This window comes from Monodelphis domestica, chromosome 4 (genome assembly GCF_027887165.1).
Source record: "Monodelphis domestica isolate mMonDom1 chromosome 4, mMonDom1.pri, whole genome shotgun sequence".
Taxonomy (NCBI): domain Eukaryota; kingdom Metazoa; phylum Chordata; class Mammalia; order Didelphimorphia; family Didelphidae; genus Monodelphis; species Monodelphis domestica.
Genome location: NC_077230.1, coordinates 258,560,900 through 258,583,261, shown reverse-complemented (window position 1 = coordinate 258,583,261; position 22,362 = coordinate 258,560,900). Strand labels below are relative to the sequence as shown.

General features: G+C 34.4%; 1 protein-coding gene and 1 pseudogene across 1 annotated transcript in view; both read left to right on the top strand.

Moving 5' to 3' along the window:
• CNTN5 (contactin 5) overlaps nucleotides 1-22,362 on the top strand; it is a 1,793,707-nt gene that overhangs the window by 188,880 nt on the left and 1,582,465 nt on the right. The window contains exon 2 of the mRNA XM_007494948.3: nucleotides 5,459-5,538. The gene's annotated coding sequence lies outside the window, so the exon portion shown is untranslated. The remainder of the gene's footprint in view (nucleotides 1-5,458; nucleotides 5,539-22,362) is intronic.
• Nucleotides 10,783-11,700, top strand: LOC100010767 (proteasome activator complex subunit 3-like; annotated as a pseudogene).

Genomic DNA, 22,362 nt, shown 5'->3' with positions numbered 1-22,362 from the left:
TGAAGGGTTCTGAGAAGGACAATTATCTGTAACCAGAACTGGAACTTCCCATAAGGCCATAGGAAAGGGAAAAGAAAAGATACAATGTCATAAGGGACCCTTGAGGAATGATAGATACTCTTCAAGTCATGAAAGTAGGAAGAAGTCTATGATATTATTTCTACAACCTAGTGTACCAAGTAAGGAATTCCTGACCATGAATAATGATAGTGTAAGAAGTCCTGGGATTAAGGCTTCAGACTAGTTTGAATGGATTCCAACCTCTGGGGCCTTAGCCATAAACAGTAAGTTAGGAAACTGGAAGTTTCTGGCATAGAAGAGGTGATTCAAGATATAGAGCAGAATAGAAAGAATTGTAAGGAAAAGTTCTGGGCTGATAAAGACCAGGCCTTAAAAACTAGATTTTATAGATTAAAATATGAGAAATATGCTCATTTTCTAAAAATGTATTTGTTGTATTGCTTAACTTCTCTTAGTAGTAGCTTGGTTCCATCTTCTATACTGTGACTATTAAATAATTGTAAGTGAATGATATAACTTTATTTTGACCAATATAATATGCAGTTATATCAGATAGTAGTAGTAGTCTCTCGGTAACCAAGGATGACGATTGTCTTTGTGAGTTTTTGTGCACAAAGACACTTGTGCATGAAGATTTAAGTGGAAAAGTCGATGCACAGAGACAGTCCCACTCTATCGGTGTTGGAAGCCTGGGTCCAGTGGCACGAAAAGTCGTTACACCTGGAGACTTCCTCAGCTGCATTGGATGGCCGTGTTGTCTTTTGTGCTCCAACACGCCCTAAGAACTCCACAGTGCCTTGCTGTGTCGCCATCTCAGTCGTTGAACCTTCTTGTTGGTTTCTTCCACCTGTTCCACTGAAACAGTCTTCACATGCTGGGTGAGCAAAGCCCTGGTTCACCAGGGGTCGACGACAACCCGATGGCTACCCTCACAAGGTTTAGCCGGCTTGTCGAAGTCATTGCCCGGGGTGTGGCCACTGCCGCATGCTAACAGCTACTGGGAGCCACAAGTGAGAGCTGGGTGTCAGGTGAGGGTCAGAGGCTGGAGAGCTGCCCTAGAAGGGCATGACAAGCCCTCCATACCAAAGATATTATTCCTACCTGAGCACCCAATAAACCCCTATATCAGATATTTCATCAGATAAATACAATGGTTCCCTTTTCAATAAAAGCTACACAATAAGCTAAAGGATAATAATGGTAATATTGGATAAAAAGGATAAAAATGGTAATAATAGCTTATGCATCTATAGAAAATTCTTGATCTTAATCATAATCTTATATATTGAAACTGCCTTTTGATCTCATCTATTAATGTTCACTTCGGAGACTCAAACTGCAACCCATTTTTGTCTGCCCATTTCATGTGATCTGTGTTTTTTTACAAGTTCATGCCAAGTCATTCACCTCAAATAGGAGAGGCTTTCCTTACTTTGGCTTGAAATTGAAAAGTTACTAGCACTCTGCATTTCCTTCTATTATATCTTACCAGTCAATCTTTGGCTAAGGAAAGGAAAAGTTTTTCTTTTCTCTCCTTCATACATTCCTGAGCCATAGCATTTCAGATATTTAAATGTTCTCATTTTTCACATTTATATAAAAAAAACTTTTGATATTTAAAATTGTTTAATATGCAATTCCTATGTAGCATTTTTTAGTTCTGGTTGGTTATCTGCTATAGTCTGCAAATATACCATTTGTTCTACCATTGTATTTTATGTGATATTCATTATGTGATAGTCTTCAGATAATATACTCAATTCATTACTATAAAATACTGGTAGAATATTAGTAATATCAAGAAGGGCTTTTACTTTCATGGGAAACTTTGAGTTATTAAAAGGACACCTCGATGAAAGAGTTCTTTACATTCCTCGATTTAAAATACTTTTTAATAATCAATAAATAATAAGTAGCCTGGAGTCAAATATTAGCTACATCTTTGTTTAAACCCTTACCTTCCATCTTAGAATCAATATTTTTTATTGGTTCCAAGGCAGAAGAACATTAAGGACTAGGCAATGGGAGTGGGTAAGTGACTCACCCAGGGTCACACAACTATGAAGTACCTGAGGAAAGATTTGAATCCAAACCTCCTATCTCTGGGCTGGCTCAATCCACTGAGAGACCTAGCTGTTCCCAACTGCATCTTTTATTCATTTGTAAAGTTATAAAGATGTTATCCTTTGTTGAATATCACTTAAAAATTGATTATTCCTTTAGGTAGCCTCATTTAGTGGTTATTTAAGCGCTAACCAGGGTTGCTTCTCTTACTTCTACTTGCATTGATGGCCCATGAGTTTGACTAACAACTATTATGTGTTCTATAGTTAACCCTAAGAAGTCTCTACTACTATTGTGCACAAGCTTCAACTGGTTGCCTACCCCTGAATATCATTCAATAAACCTATTTAGCTTTTAGAAAAGTATTGACAATGGTGGCATCATAGTGAACAGTCTCCTCTACTCCCCAAAAGAAGAATGATTGTGAAACCAAGCAGGTACTCTTGAAGGTAAAAGAGGACCCATAGATTTTTTTTTGGGTTGTGGAAGCAAAGTAACATGGCCAGAACTGTTCTACTTTTCCTAAAAGGGGGAAAAATCACTTTGGCTGCTATGTAGAAAATGGACAAGTTGTTAAGGCAAAGAGAAAATACTGCAATGATCCAGCTATGAGTTAAGGAGGGCTTGTTCTAGGACAGTGATTCTCAACCTTTCTAATGCTGTGACACCACAATACAGTTCCTCATGTTGCAGTGACCCCAAACCAAAAAAGTATTTTGGTGGCTACTTCAATACTGTAATTTTGCTACAGTTATGATACAGAATGTAAATACCTGATATGCATTATGTATTCTCATTGCTACAAATTGAGAGGTTGAGAACCGCTGGTCTAGGGTGATATCTTTGTGAGTGGGAAGAGACTGGAAGAATAATTGTTCCTATGACAGTAACAGGAAAGTTGATATGGTTAGTGGGAAAGATAAGTTCTGGTTTTGACATGTTGAGTCAGAAATGCCTATAGCAATTCTGTCCAAAATGTCAAAAAGGCAGTTGGCAATGTGAAAATAGAAATCAGTTAAAAATGGTGCTTTGATATACAGATCTGAGTCATCTTCACAGAGATAATAATTGGACTTACAGACAGTGTTGACATCAACAAGCTAAATAATTTAGAGTGAAAAGAGATTACTCAAACAGAGTTTTTGGGACACCCAGGGTTAATGAGCCTGATCCAGCTAAGAAGACTGAAAAGGAATAACTGAGATTGATAAAAGAGAAAAGAAAGAGAGAAAAGAGAGACAAAATTATAACTGGAAGGGATATCCAAATCAAGAGAGATTTTTTGTTGTCTTTTAAGTTTGTATTATGATGAGAGAGAATGGACATATTTGTTGTCAGCAGAGAAAGTAATAGGTAGAGAGGGATTGAAGATTAAAGAGTGTGTGATGATGATAGAGGGGACAATGTGTTGGAGAAAATGGGGAAAGAATGGGTTCAATGTAGAGTGGATAGATTCTAGGATAGTTGGCCTTGGCAAAGGAAAGGGTTATTTCATCATGTAAGATATGAATGTGAGTAGAATATATTGGGAGAAGAGCTCTGAATGATGTGAAACTGGAAACAAGAAAGAAGAGTGAACTTTTGATGAGTGGTCTAATTTGTTTTCTTCTGAAGTGAAACATGAAATTCTCAATTGAGAGGTTGGAAGGAGAAGATGCCATGAGAAGATTATGGAAGGATCAAAACATTTGTAATAAATTAGTAGCATTGTAGTACGACAAATAATTTATTAGGAAGGCATAAAAGGAGTGCCTTGCTGCAGTGAAAGCCCAGTTAAGATGATATGACATGAATTTGTAATAGACTATTCAGTATATTTTCATACATGTTTTACCTCTGTTCAGTAGCAGGTAAAAAGGAGTGTTAAGGAGGATGTTGGGATGTAAGATTGGTGTTTATAATTTGACAAGGTAGCAAGGAATTTGAAGTAATAGGATAGTATGAAGTTTAATTGATTCACAAAGGGATTATATGAAGGGAAGAGAGTAAGTTTGGGTTATAAATGGATGATTTCCTAAAAAATAATTGAGGTAGAAAAGAATTGAGTTAATGGTAAAGATGAAGAAGAGGACTGGGTTCAAAAGGCAAAGGAAAAGATTTAACAGTAAAATGTTGTGATCTAATCATGGATTTCTGAGTTCATGAACATGGAAATTGAACATGTAGGCAGGAAAAACAACTAAGGTATATATAATTCTGATGTAGCATAGATGGATAAGCCAGGGGAGTTGAGCAGATTGTAAATTTGGAAAGTTATAGTAGTTGAGGGTGTTTAGATATTTGTTTTGAAGCTCTTTAATCTGGGATGAAGAGAAGGGTTGTGAGGCAGGGAATTGAACTCATTGAGAAAAAGAAGAGAATGTCCTGGAGGCTGATATATAATGACTTCTAGAATCTGGATTGGATAATACATTTAAATATTGAGAAAATTGTTGGATGGAAAACAATGTTATAAGATTGGTAGAGACAATGTAAAATTGACAATGGAAAGCATTATATTCTGATTCTTCCATTATGTCCAATCAGTTGAGGGAAAGGCATAATGGAAGTGAGACAATAAATGGAATTGGGCAGAGATTCAGCACCATCCAAAATCTGTAAGGTCTAAATGAGTGCCAGAAGTTGAAAAGAATAAAAAAAGGAATATATTTGAGTTGAAAGAATCTGTTAATAATGGTGTGGACATTCTAAAGATTATCATGTAAGTGGACAAGTAGATGAAAACTAGCAGAAAGTGGCAGTGTGGAGGGGAATTAAAATAAGTATGTGGTAAACTAGAGATGTAAAACATGGTTTGTATATTTGCAATTATAGTTTCAAATATATATGTATATATACATTCCTAATATAGATCTATAGACAGATTTTATATGAATGAGAAAATAAGCATAAAACTCAGTAGTTATTGAAGTTATCATGCTTGCTTTTTATTTTTAATATTGAAGTTGGAGATCTTCCTCTCTAACAATATGATGTACATTGATTCCACAATATCGTCACAATCATCTTATCTCCAACATATATCTACTTTATATATTCTTGGCCAGTTTTCTTCCTAATTCTGGTCTTCTTAGTATCATATCTACTCCAACCCTTTCCTCCCCATACATAAAAATCATTTACTTTGAGGTTAGGGTCCAAGTATGGTAGAATAATTCAAAGTCCCAGTAATAGAAAAAACACATTTCTTAGTACAATTTTTACATTTTTTTCTGTTGTCCTGTCTTTTGGTTTTCTTCTTTACAGCTCAAATGTTCTTGAGATGACTTTGTTTTTTATTGTCTTTACAAATGTTAAAGTAGGTTTCATACAAAATATTTCTTCCTAATAATTTTTATTAGGCATTTGAATTTTTACTTTCTCCATTTTACAGATGAGAAAAGAGACTTGAATATCTGCACAAGGGCTTGAATCCACACCTGACATGATCATGAGCCAACATCATCATTAAAGGTAATGTTATACATGATTGCTTATTGTTTTCTTATTTCCTTGTAATTGAAGAACCTTTTGGAAAACGATATATGTAGACCAAGAAATCTAAAATCTAAGGAAGCCTCTAGAGGATAAATGTATCTAGGGAATAAGGTTTTCAATGTACATTGTTAGATTATACAAAACTGGCACTCTAGTTTGTCAAAGTCATGCCCATCACCACTTTTCAGAAATGTTATATGCTCTATCAGAATAGAGCTCTTAGAACTCTAAAATTTTATAATTCTTTCATGATGTATAAACTTGATATTAGAATCCTTTCAGCCCATAAGTATAGGCCAGATTAGAAGGAATTAGAGATAGGACTAGGAAACAGACTAGGTTCAGAGAAGTAAAGCCATAATAACTTGGGGTATGGTTGGGGAGCAAGTTTATTCAAGAATGGGTGTGTTATAAAAAAGGGCTGAGCTACATGTTAAGTAGCTATAACATTTCTTCAGAGCAAAGTCACTAAAGTGTAATATATCTTGACTCTCATATGTTTCTGTTTACATTTCTAAGCAATTAAATTATTACTGTAGCATTATTGAGTAACAAATATTTACCTGTGAAATCCTAAAAAGAGTTTTGGAAATGAAGAAATAAGAAAGATTCATGCTTTATACTGATAGCCATTTCTCATTTTATTCCAATTGCCACCTCCCTGGGTTGAATATGTATTACTTCTTACCTAGAATATTTCTGTAACCTCCTAGCTACTTTTCTTGCCTTCAGTATCTCTCTCCTCATGGATAATAAAGGCTTCCATTAGGTAATAACAGTGAAAATAACAAGGTACGCTTACATAGATTTTTAAGGTCATAAAGCCATATATCTATTCTCCAATCTATCTCCTAAGACATTCTTTAACATGAACTTTGCACAATCCATCCTCTGCATCTGATATATATTCTTTAAACTTAAAATCCCTAGCATGCATCTAATATTAGATCACATGATATCTCTTTTCAGAGGTCTTTCTTGATCCCTGTAGTTACTTTGCATTTACTTTATATTTATTTCAGCTTATAATTTTATGACCCTACCCCACCCAGCAATAATTTGAGCTCTTTGAGGACCATAGTTGTGTCATTTTTATCTTTTTAACTCCTGTAATGGATAAAATCTGGAATAATTGAGGAAAAAGAGTCATATTTCTGAACATATTCACTCATTTAGCAATGTATACCAATTGCATAACAGATCAGTACCAAGCTTCCTCAGCTTGTAATTGGCCAGTAAATACAGGAGGAAAGAGATATTTATGCATTGAATAAAAAAAAATCACAGGACATAAAACAGCCTACAAGATTAGGTAATCTGATTTTTTTTTGGAGGAATGATTAGAGATATTGAATTGGGTGGAGGAAAAATAAATTTTGGGAATTGGGAGGGAGAAGAGTGAGCAAGTATACTCTCCTGGATGAGAAATAGGATATCACTCTATTTCCATTTTTAGCAAGCAGATGGAATTACTGGAAAATGAAACTTAAGTCTAAAACTGGAATCTTTTTTACAAGATGGAGTAAGTTTGGTTCAGACTGAGAGAGGGGAGAAGAAAAGAGAAAACTGAGAAAGAAAAGCACAAAATTCTCTCATTCCCCACTCCTCCCCCACTATGATCAAGGAAAGAGGGGAACCAACCTATTTCCTCCATGGATCACTTATGTATAAGCCAAATTTTTGAGTTGTTTAGTGTGTTCATGGTCAATATCAATATTATGTATCAAGAAAGACTACTGGGAAGGATCTTCTTGTAAAGAAAATTATAGACCAATTTCATTAATGAATGTGGAGATTGCAACAATATATCATAAATATTATGTATCCTCTAGCAGAGCTTATTATAATAGCCAATGCAAAGTCTAAAAACAATAATGATTTTATCCTGTAAGGATACAAGCTTTGTTAATGGACACTATAGTTAAACTAAGACAGGCTACAGATCAAACTACTTAGGAGATTCACAATAGTGTATTTTTGAGAGGTGAGATTTACATATCATCAAGACAAACAAGAAAATTTAGCAAACATAAACATCATGAAGCAAAAGGTCAAAACAATATAATGATGATTATCAGTATTAAATAACATCAAATCTTGTATCATAGTGACTCAGTTACAATATACATTTAATTACTTTACATTGAGTTCCAGGTGTTCAATTAAGTTTTCTGGTCCTTGAAAATATCTTTTCTTGGACATTCTGGAATAGACAACATTCTCAGATTACCTCTGAAGGAGTCATGGCATCTTTGGTTCCAAATCATTGTAGACATTCCTAGATAATTCTACTAAAATCTGCCAATTGGGAGGATTGTGGGAGGATGGCAGAGCAGGGTGGGAAACCTCTTTTCTCTCCTAATAACCTCCCACAAACAATCAAAATAACTCCACAGCATCAATTCTAAAGTGGCAAAAGCAGACAAAAGTCTAGAATGAATCTGAGCAGTCAAGAACAACTGAGGAAGAAAGACTCTGACTTCCCTGACCTCACTCTCATAAGCACAAACACCATTGAGCAAAAAATAGTCAGAAAGTGGAAATGGAAGTGAAATGAAAGAATAAATAAAAAATAAACTGCCTGTACAGTGAGTAGAGTAAATAGAATATTTAAATATCTATTTTAGAAAAGGAAATTGACAGGACATAAATGAAATACATCATGTCCAGATGGATTTACAACTAACTTCTACCTAACATTTAAAGATTAATTAATTACAATTAAATAAATTATATGAAATAGCAGGTCAATAAGGAATTTTGCAAAACTTCTTTTACAAAACAAACATAATACCTAAAGTAGGAAGGGAAAGAGCAAAGAAAATTATAGACCAATTTCATTAATGAATATGGATGCAAAGATCTTAAACAAAATACTAGCCAGGTGATTACAACAATATATCATGAAGATTATGCATTGGGACCAAATAGGATTTATTCCAGGAATGCAGAAATGGTTTTATATAAGGAAAACCATGAATATAATTGATTATATTAATAGCAAGAGTAATAAAAACCATATAATTATATCAAAAGTTGCAGATAAAGCCTTTAAAAATACAATTCTGATTCCTATTAAGAACACTGGAAAGCAAAGGTATAAATGAAGTTTACCTTAAAACAATATGAAGCATCTACTTAACCACTGCTGAGTATTATTTGTAATGGGGATAAGCTAGAAGTTTTCTCAGTAAGATGAGTAGTGAAGAAAGGATTCCCATTATTGCCAATATTATTTAACGAAATATTACAAATGCTAGCAATAGCAGTAAGAGAAGAAAAATAAATTTAAGGAATCAGAATGATAAAGAGGTAATAAAACTATCTCTTTCTGCAGATAACATAATGGTTTATGTGGAAAGTCCTGGAGATTCAAGTAACAAGTTAATTGAAACTATCAATAATTTTAGCAAAATAAGAGAATATAAAAGAAATCCACATAAATCATCAGCATTTTTATATAATACTAATACAGTCCTGTAGGAAGAGAGAGAAAAAGATACTCTATTGAAAATAACCACAGATAGAATAAAGTACCTGGGAGCATATCTGTTAAAAAACAACCCTAAGAAACCACATAAACATAACTATAAAACACTTTTTTTTTACACAAATAAAGTCAGATTTAAATAAATGCAAAAATATCAATTGTTCATAGTTGAGCAGAACCAATATAATTTAAATGACAATCCTACCTAACCATAAATGCTTATTCAATCCCATCACAATTAAATTACAAAAAAATTATTAAGCTAGGAAAAATAATAACAAAATTCATCTGGATGAACAAAAGATCAAGAATATAAAACTAATGAAATAATTATAAAATTAGGAAGTCTAACAGTACAAGATTTTAAATTTTTTATAAAATAGTAATTATCAGAACCATCTGGTACTGTCTAAGAAATAGAAATATGGGTTGGTGGAATTGAACAGATATACAACAGATAGTAGTAAAAGGTTATTATAATCTTGTATTTGACAAAACAATAGATTCACTTTGGGGAGAAGAAACCACATTTTGGTAAGGGTTTGGGCAACAACTAAAAGTAAGTGGCAGAAGCTAGATCTTATCTAGTATCTTATGCCATTTACTAAGATAATATCAAAATGGATGCATGATATAGACATAAAAGTAAATAGAAATATAATAGAAAAATAGACAATATATTGCTCATCAGATTTATGGGTAGGACGGGAATTTATGAGTCAACAAGAGATAGAGATCATTATGAGGTATAAAATAGATAATTTTGAGTACATCAAATTGAAAAGTTTTGTATAAATAAGACAAAAATTATGGAAATTAGAAGAAAAACAGAAACTTTTGGGAAAATTTATAACTTATTAGATAGAAGTCTCATATATAAAATATATAGGGAACTTTGTCAAATTTATAAGAATAAGAACCATCTCCTAATAGAGAAATGGGTAAAAGACATGAATAGATAATTTTAAGATGAAGAAATCAAAGCCATATATAGGTATATGAAAAAAATTGCTATAAATCACTACTGATTAGGGAAAGCTAAAACAAAACAATTCTAAAATATCATCTCACATCCATCAGGTTGGCTAATATGACAAAAGGGCAGCATGACAAATGGGGGGGGATGTTGAAAAAATGAAGACACTAATACACAATGTTGGTGGTGCTGTGAACTGAGGCAACAATTTTGGAGAGCAATTCATGAAGATAGATATAAAACTATGTATTCCCTTAGACTCAAAAATTCCATTTCTAGGTCTGTTTTACAAGGAGATTTTGGAAAAAAGTAAAAGAACTTTTGTGTTCCAAAATATTTATAACATCTCTCTATGTGGTGACAAAGAACTGGAGTTTTAAGGAACAACCATCAATTGGGGAAATGGCTGAACAAGATGTACAATATGACTGTGATAGAGTAATACTGAGCCATAAGAAATGATCATCAAGGTAATTTGAAAAATAACTTGGAAAGAACTACAATGGAAAATGAAGAGCAAAATGAGTAGAACCAAGAAAACATTATATGCAGATATAGATATATTTGAAGAATAACTTATAGAAGAGAGTGAGAATTGGGGAGTAGAGAGGCAGGGAGTCAGGCAGTGAAGAAGCGAGGGAACCAGATAGGCTTAAAGAGACCCAAAGGAAGCTGTAACTTGCCCCTGTGGCCAATTCCTCTTGCACCCCCACCACAAATCCTTGAAGCACTACAGGTACAATTTGTCATGGCCATGGCCTTGCTTCTGAAGGTGGAACAGAAAGTGAAGCTCAAGGTTGATTTTTTTCAAGGAATGGATCAGAAATGAGATAGAAGACTTTGTGGCAATTTATTTTTCCCAAGAGCCGTTTTTAGAACTCGATAGTTTTTAAAAGTATACTAGGTTAAACATCCATGATTTCACTCATATCCACTCAGACGTGAATCTTCCTATCCCTGATCCCATCCTGGTCCCAGCTGAAGAAGAGGACGTTGGATGAATAGAGGAGGACTTTCAGGGCAATAAATTGTCTTTAATGTCTAATGGAATGTTAAAAAGCAACCAGAAGCTGGTGGACATTATTGAAAAGGTGAAAGCAGAAATCTGGCTCTTTATCAAGAAATGCGTCATCTTCAAAATGTGGATTCAGATTTTTTCTGTCCAAAATAAAAGATGGAAATAACTGGTATCCATTCAAGAGGAGACAGTTGAAGAACTGTACAGATTGTACAGATTGTACAGATTGAAGCTGCATCTTACCTAGAACAGATTTCTGGATATTACATTATAATAGCCAAACTGGTTTCTAAAATAGCCAAATATCCCCATTTGGAAGACTATCCAAGCAGAATAACAGATAATGATAAGAAGGAATATTTGAGCTTTCTTCTCATCATATCAGAACTGAGAAACCAGTACATCACTTTACATGACGTGATCCTGAAAAACATTGGAAAGATCAAGTGGTCCCAGAGCAGTAATCCAGAGACTGTGTCCTGAGGTCAGGTCCAGGGGACTCCATGAGGCTAGTTCAAGACTGACATTGCATGGATTTGTTATATGACAATCAAGATGGGGAAAGTGGGTGAAAATAGTAATCACCTCTCTCTTGTTTTTACTTAGAGTATAAAGGAATGCACATGTAATTCTACAGTGCATTTACCATTTATTTCAGGCCTTAGGAACTCTCTTATCCTAGTCCCCATTCCCAACCTGTCCTGTGAAGATTCATTTCTAGAATATTTGCATATGTGTATCCTCATACATATGCACATTCTCTTGAAATCTTTCTTCCACCCCACTCCACCCCTGGTCTCTAGGTCTGTATTTTTCCTTTTCAGTTAGTTGGTTGGATGATGGGGAAGTTGGAAGTTAAAGAGCTCAGTATTTCTTTGAGGCTTATTCTCACCTCTGTGGTCATAGAGGATCGGTGATGACGGTGTGGCTGGGTAAGGGGAGAAGGGAAGGAGAGGTTGTATATCCTAAATTGCATCTCCCCACTAACAGAAATCTGGGAAATATTACAGCTGCTACTTACTGTTTCAGAGTTTTGTTTTTTTTAATGGCCTTATTATGAGGTTTTCAGTTTTTCAAATGTAGCTCTGCCAACACATTTCAGCCTGTTACCAGTTTTCTAGAGTTCCTCTAGCTTCAAGAGTCAGGTGTCCAGACTAAGTAGAATAGGATTTGGCCAAGAGGGACAATCTGTTCCACCTGAGCAGAGAGATAGGAGGGTGATGGCACCAGGGTACCTGGGCACCCATCATCCTGTGACTCAGTCTTGTTAGGAATTGTTACAAAGACTGCTGCCTCAACTATTTGGCTCTTATTAAATTACTTACAGATAGGAGTGTTTTGTGTTGTGAAGCTTAGATCCAGATATTATTTTGGGATCTCTTCTTTTGGGATATGTTTCTCATTTATATTTTCCCCAAAGAAGGTGAGAAAATCTGCAAGATGGATCAGAAAAAAAAATGGAAGAATTGCTGTCTTTCTTTTGATAATTCCAGGTATATTCTATTATTAGATATTCATTGACCACTCCCCAAGTCTCTTGTCTCTTACCTGTGATGATTAAAATAGTGGGAGTCATAAACTGTTACAGATAAGAGTGGTTGGCTTAAATTGTGACTGCAGAAAATATGGTTTCAAGACAGTTTCTTGTTTTAAATCAAATATAAGGTGGTTGCCAGGGAAAAATTCCCAAATATTAAATATACCCAAGTCAGCTGGGTTTTATAGAGATTTTAATTAATACAAATGAGGAATTAATGAAAGATAGAGAGAAAGAAAAAGGAAATAATGAGAAAAAGGGCTAGACCAGTCTAGGCCAGCATGAGCCAGCCTAGGCTGAAAACCCTAAGAGAGAGATCAGTCAGTCTTTTATCCACTCACCACAAGATTTGTCCAAGCAAGATTCTAGTGTTCAGAGAGACACCAGCTGCCTCCTCCAATTCAGCTTTTCCCAGCTGAATATCCTGAGACCTCCTTTTTGACCTCCTTTTAAAGTGAATTTTCTCCTATGTCACCTCCCCTAAGTTCTCACATCTACCATTCACAGTAGATATTTTCCAAAGGACAGACCATTCTTAATTCACACCTGAGTAGACTTAAACTTTTGATTAAGTTCACACCTGAAAAAAACCTCTGAGTAAGTTCTCACCTCTTTGCTCCTTGTAAATTCACAAGTTGCCTGACCTTTATAGGTACTTAGCACCCTTTTGTATTAGATCTAAAAATAGGCACAGCTTAAGAACTTTTGCCTTACTATAAGTATGGGTTTAAGTATTTTTCATTGTTCAGAAAGAAGTTTCTTCCCCTAAAGCATGCTTAAGTAGGGGTGGAGTAGAGGTCTCATATTCCTGATCTAAGTTCCTTCATTGTTTAAAATGGGGAATGGTCTTAACCAAATCTTATGAAGTAGGGACTGAGAATTTTTAAGATTCACATACCCATCAGAAAGAGTTTGCTTATTTCAGTCAACTAACCTTCCCTGTGTGTAGTTTTTTCTATGCTCATTCCTGCCATTCCTTACTTCTGTTTTCTCTGTCTCTCTGTCTCTGTCTCTGTCTCTGTCTCTGTCTCTGTCTTTCTCTCTCTGTATGTGTGTGTGTTTGTTTTTCTCTCTCCTCATTTTCCTGCTGGTTTCCTTTTGGGATCCATCACTGTCTGAACCACTATATTATAGTAAGGGGGGTAAGAATATTGTCTTCTTTTCCATGAATAACATTCAGTAAGACACACTTGGGTCCCCTGAGACCCTGTCCCTGTCCCCAACTTCTTTCTCCAACATGTGTTTCTTGGTGTATTTTTTTTGTATTGTTCTGATGTCCCCATCCCAGCTTCCTCAATCCCAATCATACTCCTACTTCCTTGGATTGTAATGTACAATTATTTTACCATGTTGAGAAATTATTAAAATACAAGCACTTTGAAAAAAGAATAAATTTAAAATGCTACTTCCAGAGAATTAATTGAAAAATGGAAAATGAAAAAAACATAATTTATAAACATATGTTTGTCTTCCTGATGATGCCTTCTATGATGCAGGGACGGGGGCAGGAAGCTGAGACACTTGCAAATACATTCTATTAATTAAAAAAAAAGCTTTGGTTTTTTAATGATCAAGGAAGGATTAACAAGACACAGTTCTTAAGCACCAGATTTTTAAAAATTATTTGAATCCATTTCCTTCATCACATAAAAATTATCCCTATATCAATCTCCAGGGAAAGAATGATAAATCTCTATAACTGTCACTCTCAAAACCATATTCTTATTTTTCCTTAAAACAATTCTACAGAATATTAGTACCCCAAAATTGACTAGATATTTCAGGATTTCTTAAGCTTCCTATTTATCTTATCAGATAGGACAGAGAGAAGGGAGTTACTTCCTTATTCAGTACTTGCCTCTAATTTATTTTTCTCAATAGAATCTACCTCTTTCAGACCTCTTTCCCAACTATAAATCCTTCCTTCAAGAAAGGAGAGAGGAAATATTTAAGCTTATTTTGTAAACCTCCCAAATCTACAAGGATGTTTTTAACAGTTACCATAATTTGGAAATTTACAGTAACAGTTTTATTTACAGTTATAAATTCAGACTCTACTTCATTTGTAATTTTTACAAACTCAGAAAACATTTTACTCTTTTAAAGTACCTGTCTTCATTTTTATATCCTCAACCTATGCAGGGCTGAAATGACAGAAAGTATCTTTGATTTTTTTTTCTTTTTTTCTTTTCTTTGTTTTTTACCCATGGTTACATGAATCATGTTATTTCCCTCCCCCTCCAGGAGTTGATAAGCAATTCCATTGGGTTACACAGTGGTGTCTTGACACATGAGTTTAATTTGTTCCATAGCCAAGCCTGCAATTTAATTTGTTCATCTATCAGATCCTCAACATTCCCTTAATCTCCCTTGCACTGATCAACTCATCCACCTCAGGCTCCTCCCATGGGTGGTCTCTCATGATTCAAATGTCTGGTCCCAACATAAAGCAAAAAGTCCAGAGCCTGACTGCTCATATCTCAATTTGCTTGTGACTTAAGGTGCTCCTGTATTAAGGTACCCCTATACAAGTATTATCACTCAACACTTATTTCCATACTATTCATTTGAGTAATGAAGTAATCTTTTAAAACCCAAACTCCAAATCATATACCCATATAAAAAAGTGATAAATCATGTTTTCTTCTGTATTTTTATTAAAATAGTTCTTTCTCTAGCTATGGATAATATTCTTTTCCATAAGTCTCTCAGAATTGTCCTGAGCTATTGCATTGCTATTAGTAGCCAAGTCTATGACATTCAATTGTTCCACATTGCTTCAGGTATTGTGTATAATGTTCTCCTGATTCTGCTTATTTCACTCCACATCAGTTCATGCAGATTTTTCCAATTCTTAAAAAAATAATATGATTCATTATTCCTTATAGCACAATAATATTACATCACCATCATATACTATAATTTGTTCAGCTATTACCCAACTGAGGGCCATCACCTCAGTTTCCATTTTTTTTTTGCAACCACAAAAAGCACAGTGATAAATATTTTCATAAAAACAGGCTCTTCCATAAATTTTTAAAATCTCTTTGGGATTCAAACCTAGTAGTGTCATTGCTGCATCAAAGGGTATGCATTCTTTTAGCGCCCTTTGAGCATAATTCCAAACTGCCTTCCAGAATGATTGGAACAATTTACAACTGCACCAGCAATGCATTAATGTCCCAATGTTGCCACATCCCCTCCAACATTCATTATTTTCCTTTATTGTCATATTGGCCAATCTGACAGAAAGTCTCTTGAAGATTTTTTCTTTTTTCTTTTTCTTTGTAACCTAATTTCCCAATTAAACCCTAAAGTGAGTTAGCTTTATTTACTGGGACAGAGTTTAGTATGAGATTACAGAAAGCTAAAAGCCCTGCTTCAAGTATGAAGTGTCATTAACTAATTAACATTCTAAACTCTATGACTACAGCTTTCACCAGTGATTCTGACTAGCAGTATTCCCCTTTGAAATCTTCCAAGGTAGCAAAATCTACAAATAAACCTAAGCATTTCACAAAATCATTAGGAAATAAGATGAGACAGAAAAATAGAAATCCAGTGGAAAAAAATATAAAGCCTAATAGTAACCAAAAAAAAGTTCTTCAGGTCAAATTTGGTATACATTTGAATTTCAATATATTTTAGAGCAATCTTAATTTTTTTTTTATTGTACACTCATCAAGAGCATTAAATTGAGGCCCAAATAGGCTTTCAACTAAATCATTTGCAGTTTTAAACTAGATTTCAAACAATTTAATATGATGTGCTCTTCCCTTGTTCCCAAGTCAACTTTTCCCTCAGAGGGGTTCCCATCAATATACATACTCCTAGAACCCACAATTTACTCAAAGCAATTTCCCCAACAATGGGGAGGCATTACCCTAAAAGGGCCTTCTCATTTGGTAAGGAGGCTTCTTTTAACTTATTCTTTAAAGGAACTTCTTGGGTTTAAAGGAACTTCTTGGGTTTATCTCCTTCCCCAAGAATGTGTTGGCTTACTTTACCCAGCATGTAGGGGCTTGCCTTCCCCAGATATTTGGGAGTTAAACTTTTCCTGCAGCATAGGGACTTACCTTAGTTCAAAAATTTTTGAAATTGAGGGAAAAAGTGTTAACTTCCTGGGAAATTTTCCACAAAGTTCCTAAGTGCTCTAGGGAATTTTTTTTCTGAAAGCACATGCTGGGAGTTGGAGTCCTGTCCTTGCCTGCCTGACTTCACCAAAAATTGTGATGGGTGCAATCTGAAATAGCTGAGTTAGCAAAGCTTTGAGCTTTAAAGCATATTGATTTATCAAACATTGCATGCTATTTGCAAACCAAATAAGAACCAAACCTTGGCACTGGACCCCCAAATAAAGGAGGAAGCAGATTCTTATTCATTAAAAGAAAACAATTAACAGCATATGCATCAAGATATAAAATTAGGGAATCTAAATTCTATTTGGAAGAGAGAGTAGAGACTTTCTGGTTTGGGAGGGGAAAGAATGAGTTTCCAGAGTGGGGGAAGGGGAAAAACTAAAGGGTGGACTTTCCTGGATATGAAATAGAATGTCACTCAATTCCCAAGATTAGCAAGGAAATGGAATTTACAGGAAAATGAAATCTACATCTCAAAATAGAGTTAGTTTTACAAGATAGAGGTAGTTGGTTTCACACAATTCTCTCCATTCTCTCACCCAGCGCCTAGAACATTTTGTACCTATTTGGTACTAAGTTTTTTTTTTTCTTCATGAAACACATGCTTTTTTTTTATCAATTATTTAAGTATATTGATGAGTAGGATTCATATGCCTAAAGGTGACATACATGTAATTTCATGTTCTTATATGATAAAGTAAATTACTACTTAATTTAGCAAAGTCCAAAATAGTCTTAACTCAGTTTCACTTTCCAGCCATATATTCTAATATTTTGCTCAAAGTACTCTTGTACTATAATGAAACTCCCCTGGTTTTCCCCCAAACATATCCCCTTAACTTCCAATCCAACTTTTTTTTCTCATGTTATTCCCTGTGTGCTATTCCTATTTCCTTTTTCCTGTTGAAAAACTACTCAACCAAAAATTTGTATCACATTTGGTGTATTGAATGTTACCCTTCTTTCAGGTGATGGGTCACCTTCAGAATCATTGATGTTCATTGTGTTGATAACAAATATCTTAATTTTTCATACTTATTTCTTCCTACAACATTATTCCTACTGTAAAATTTCTATGCTGTTTGTGTTTACTTCACTCTCTGCATCAATTCATAAATGTCCTCCCAAGTTCTTTGATATTTGAAAACAAAATAATTTTAAAAAAAAGAAAAGAAAAGTATACTACCCACTCTTCAAAGTCCAGACCAAAAATTACCTTTATCTATAAGCATTTTAATCTTCCTTTTATATGTCCCCATTGTTCTTTAATTAAACTTCTCATTTTGTAATTGTTAGATTGAAATTATGGTTCTTTTCATTGTTGTTCATAGTTTATTTAAAACTAGACTGGTCATGAGACTTCATAAGTATCAGAATTACCCATTAGAAAACTCCATCTACTAATTCTGAGCAATAACTGGTGTGCAATTTATATCCAAAGAACATCATCTAGGATACCAGGATACTAAGAAACTTGATTAGGGTCACCTCATGTGTCAGAGGTGAGAATTGAAGCAAAGTCTTGTCACCTTGCCTCTATTTGTTCTTTAGGGATATAATTTTTACATTAGTCTCAATCATAAGACTTTTGAATACAGAAGGGACCTTAAAGATAGTAGTCTAACTCTTCTCATTTATAGATGAGAGCATGAGGATTCAGGTAAAATGATTTATTATCTCATTTTTTCACTATAATTCTCCTATATTATATTTTGATTGTGTAGCTTTCTTATCTTTGGACCTCAATCATAGTGTCCTTATGGTTGGTGATCTAATGTATGTAATTTTTGACCAGTGCCGTTACCAGCATCTTACATATAGAAGGTATTCAATAATAAGTGGTTTTCTTTTGTACTAGCAAAGAAATGGAAACAAAGTGGGTTCCCATTGATTAGAAATGACTAAACAAATATTGGCATATGATTGTAATGAATATTATTGTATTATAAGAAGTAATTAATGTGAAGAAGGAAGAAATAAGTGGAAATTATGAGAAAAGTAAAAACAGAACAAATAAAACAACATAAAGAGGAAAGTCAATGAAATTGCAAAAGTACCAACCAACCAAAACTGAATGCAGTAAAATTATGATGTTTAAGCTTGATGCTCAGAAAAACTTCTGAGAATATGCCTACCCCCACTTCTTTGCAAAATATGGGAATGTGGGTGGAGAACATTGTCTTTGCTGTCAAACATGATTATATTGGTTCTGAAGATTTGTGCTTTTGCTCATCTTTTGTTCCTCTTTTTTTATGTGAGAAAGATGGTTTGTCTTCCTAGGGACATGATGGGGGTATATTGGGAGATAAAAGTTATATGAAAACAAAAATTATCAATAAAAAAATTAAAACTTAGTGATGCTAAAGTCCTTTTATGAACTTACTTTGTTTCCTAAACTTTCAGACAACTACCTTCTAAGGCGAATCTAATATCTTTTTTTAAAAATAATTTTAAAATTGCTGATAAAAACATTCTAATCTTTGGTAAAAAAAGCACTGATACTTTCTCATCTCTTTCATCAGAAGGGGCAGCATTACCTTTACTATTATAATGAGATTCTTCTTAAGTGGTCCAGAGATTTCTTTCTTTTCCTTTTTTACTATATTAAAAACACCCAAACATGGCAGTTTTGGGACACTGCCTAATCTAGCCAGTATTTTCATTCATTTCTCCATGCCTATTATGGTGATTATTTTGGCAGACTCACCAGGCTTAATTCCTTGGCACTTGTTACAAACACTTTTCAGGGGTACCCAAAGCATCCCTTCTACCATTGAGAATGGCAGCTATTGGAGGCTTCTACATGACTCTTGTTCTCCCTTTCACAATATTACATGAAGTGGAGGGGAAAATTAAAGATTCACTGGGCTTAGGATCAGAAGATCAGGCTGTAAGCTCTGCCTCTAACTATGTGAGAATAGGTACTTTTCCTCTATGGCTCTGTTTCCTTAACTTTAATATATACGTATACACATGTGTGTATTCACATGCATATATAAACACACTTGCTTTATGTATCTATGGGTATGTATATTACATATGTATATGTTTGTGCACATGTATGTCTTATATATAAAATATACATATGCATGTGTATATTATGCATATACCTCACGATTTTGTTGTTGAAACAATGGTTTGCAAACTCTAAAATTATATATAAATAAGATTTTTAAAAATGGAAATAAAGGTTTTTTTCCCCAACATACAGAAAAAGAGCTTACCCTCAGAAGAAAGTAAGCTCCTTGAACCTTGAAGATAAACTTTTTAAAAAAATATTTTTGTACCTTGGTACCTTGCAAACAGTAGTCATTTAGTAAATAACTGTTGAATTGAACTAATTGGAGCTCCAGTCCCAGTCATGCCCTTTACTATCAGTATGACTTTGGGTTGGTCACTTGAACATATTTCTGTGAAATCAGGAAAATCAAAAGACTAGACTAAATTTACTGTGATGTTTCTTCTAGCTCTAAGCTTCTAGGCTTTAATGCAGAATATATATATTGGTGTCCCTTATATTTGAGGGGTAAAGGGAAGAGCTAAGGAGCAGAAGAGAGGGAGGGGATGAAAGATAAACAAATGTAGATATTGCATTCTATTGGCTTAAATTAATTTCCCTACTTAATCCCAAATGTTAGGATCCTATATTAAAAATCAGTTATTTGAAATTTGCAAAGAAACATGCCTTGAATATTCCACAGCTTACTTGAAGTGTTTTTGCAATTTCTTAACAAGGCAAATTGTTCTCATTTGTCAAGGAGTCAAGTGACTTATTCACTGGTGTTTGTTGAGAATTAACTTGATTATGCAATCATTATACAAATGTCTTTTTCCAAGCTAAGAATTGACTTGGCATTTCAGTTTATTTACAAAGATGTGTTGGAATGACCCTTAGCAAAGCTATGAATATTTGCTATTCACATACAAATCTCTTGTACATTGTATGATTGGGGAGATGATAAGTAATCATTTATTGAGGCACTATTGAAAATCTGTGACTTTTAAATAGTATAAACAAATGATCCATGGTTAGTTATCCATATATGTGTGCATTTATGTGTGAATATGTACAGAAATAAAACCAATTACAACTACTGAATATAAATTGTGCCTCTAAAATGAACTTCAGGTATTAACAACCCTATTTGAGATACAGAACTGTATTTCAGTAGTAGTAGCAGTTACAGTAATACAAGTAATAATGGCAGCCACGACTCTTATTGTAGTAGTCCTGGAAGTAGCCAAAGGAATAGCTAATCACAAGCTTAAGTAGGCTCAAATTCTCAGCTCCATCAGTGAATTCTACAATCTTAGAATTGGAAGGAGGATTCAGAGATCCACTGTAATTAATAGGATTCTTCTTTGTCCTTACTGACAAGTAGTCATCAGCCTGAGAAGACCTCCAGTAATGAAGAACCTACTCTCTCCTGGGGCAGCCCATCCCAGGTATGGACAAATCACTGTATCACATGTCATAAGTCCTAAGTCTGAATCACAGCTCTGTTATTTGCTCCCTGTATGATATGGGATTTGTCTCCAAATTTCTCTGAGGCTTATTATTCCCATCTGTAAAAAGGAGAGAGGTAGGCTAGATGATTCTGAATTCCTTTCCAGCTCTAGATTTCTAATACTATGATCTTATAAACTTCAGTTTCCCTTATAGGAAACCTATACTTCTTTTATCCTAATAAGTAGACAAATGTATAAATCTAAATATATAATTATTTAATACTTATTGGTAAATAAGTAGGCCAGCTAGGGGTCACAGTGGATAGAGTATCAGTCCTGGAGTCAGAAAGGTACATCTTCCTGTTCTCAAATTGGCCTCAGACATTTATTAGCTGTGTGACTCTGGGTAACTCCCTTAATCCTTAACCATTAAACATGGTGTAAAGATTAAAATTTTAGGGGAGATGGGGAGACTGAGGCAGGTAGAAATTAGTTTCTCTCTGCAAGGAGTATTATATTTTTTAGAGGTTTATTAAAGTTAAGGATTAAAAGAAAATACAGGATAAGAAAAAACACGTGTCTAGGCCAGAGGCCTAGACCTCACCTACATTATGGAAAGAGCCGTGTCTGCTCCAAAATGGAAGTCCAAAAAGAGCGAGGAGAGAGCTCAAAAGCCTTTGAATCAGCTTAAATACCTTCTCGATCTCGGCCCAGGTGAGATTACAAGGCATTCTGGGGAAGTGGAGCAAAGGCTCATGGGGATTGTAGTCCTGTATTCCAGTCTATTTTTTACAATGGGTAAGGCCTCAGTTCCTCATCTCCAAAATGAACTGGAGAAGAAAATTACTAATTACTTCATGGTCTTTTCAGGAAAATGTCAAATGAGGTTCCAGTGACTTGGACATGACTGAAAGTACTAGACTAAAATTGGTAAATAAAATAAATCTATAATTCTTTGATCCAATTGCTAAAAATTAAAAAAAAATAGTTTTCTTTTTCTTTTTCTTACTTTGAGCCAAGATCTACTTCTTGCCAATTTCTAACTGTTATTCCTAATTATAATCTCTTCAGCTTGCTAGAGCCTGATCTTTCTTCCAAATATCATTCTTTTATCTACTTGAAGGCTTTCTGATCAAGCACATTCCACCCAAGGCTTTCTTCCCCAAATGGGACAAATGGCATTAAATAGTT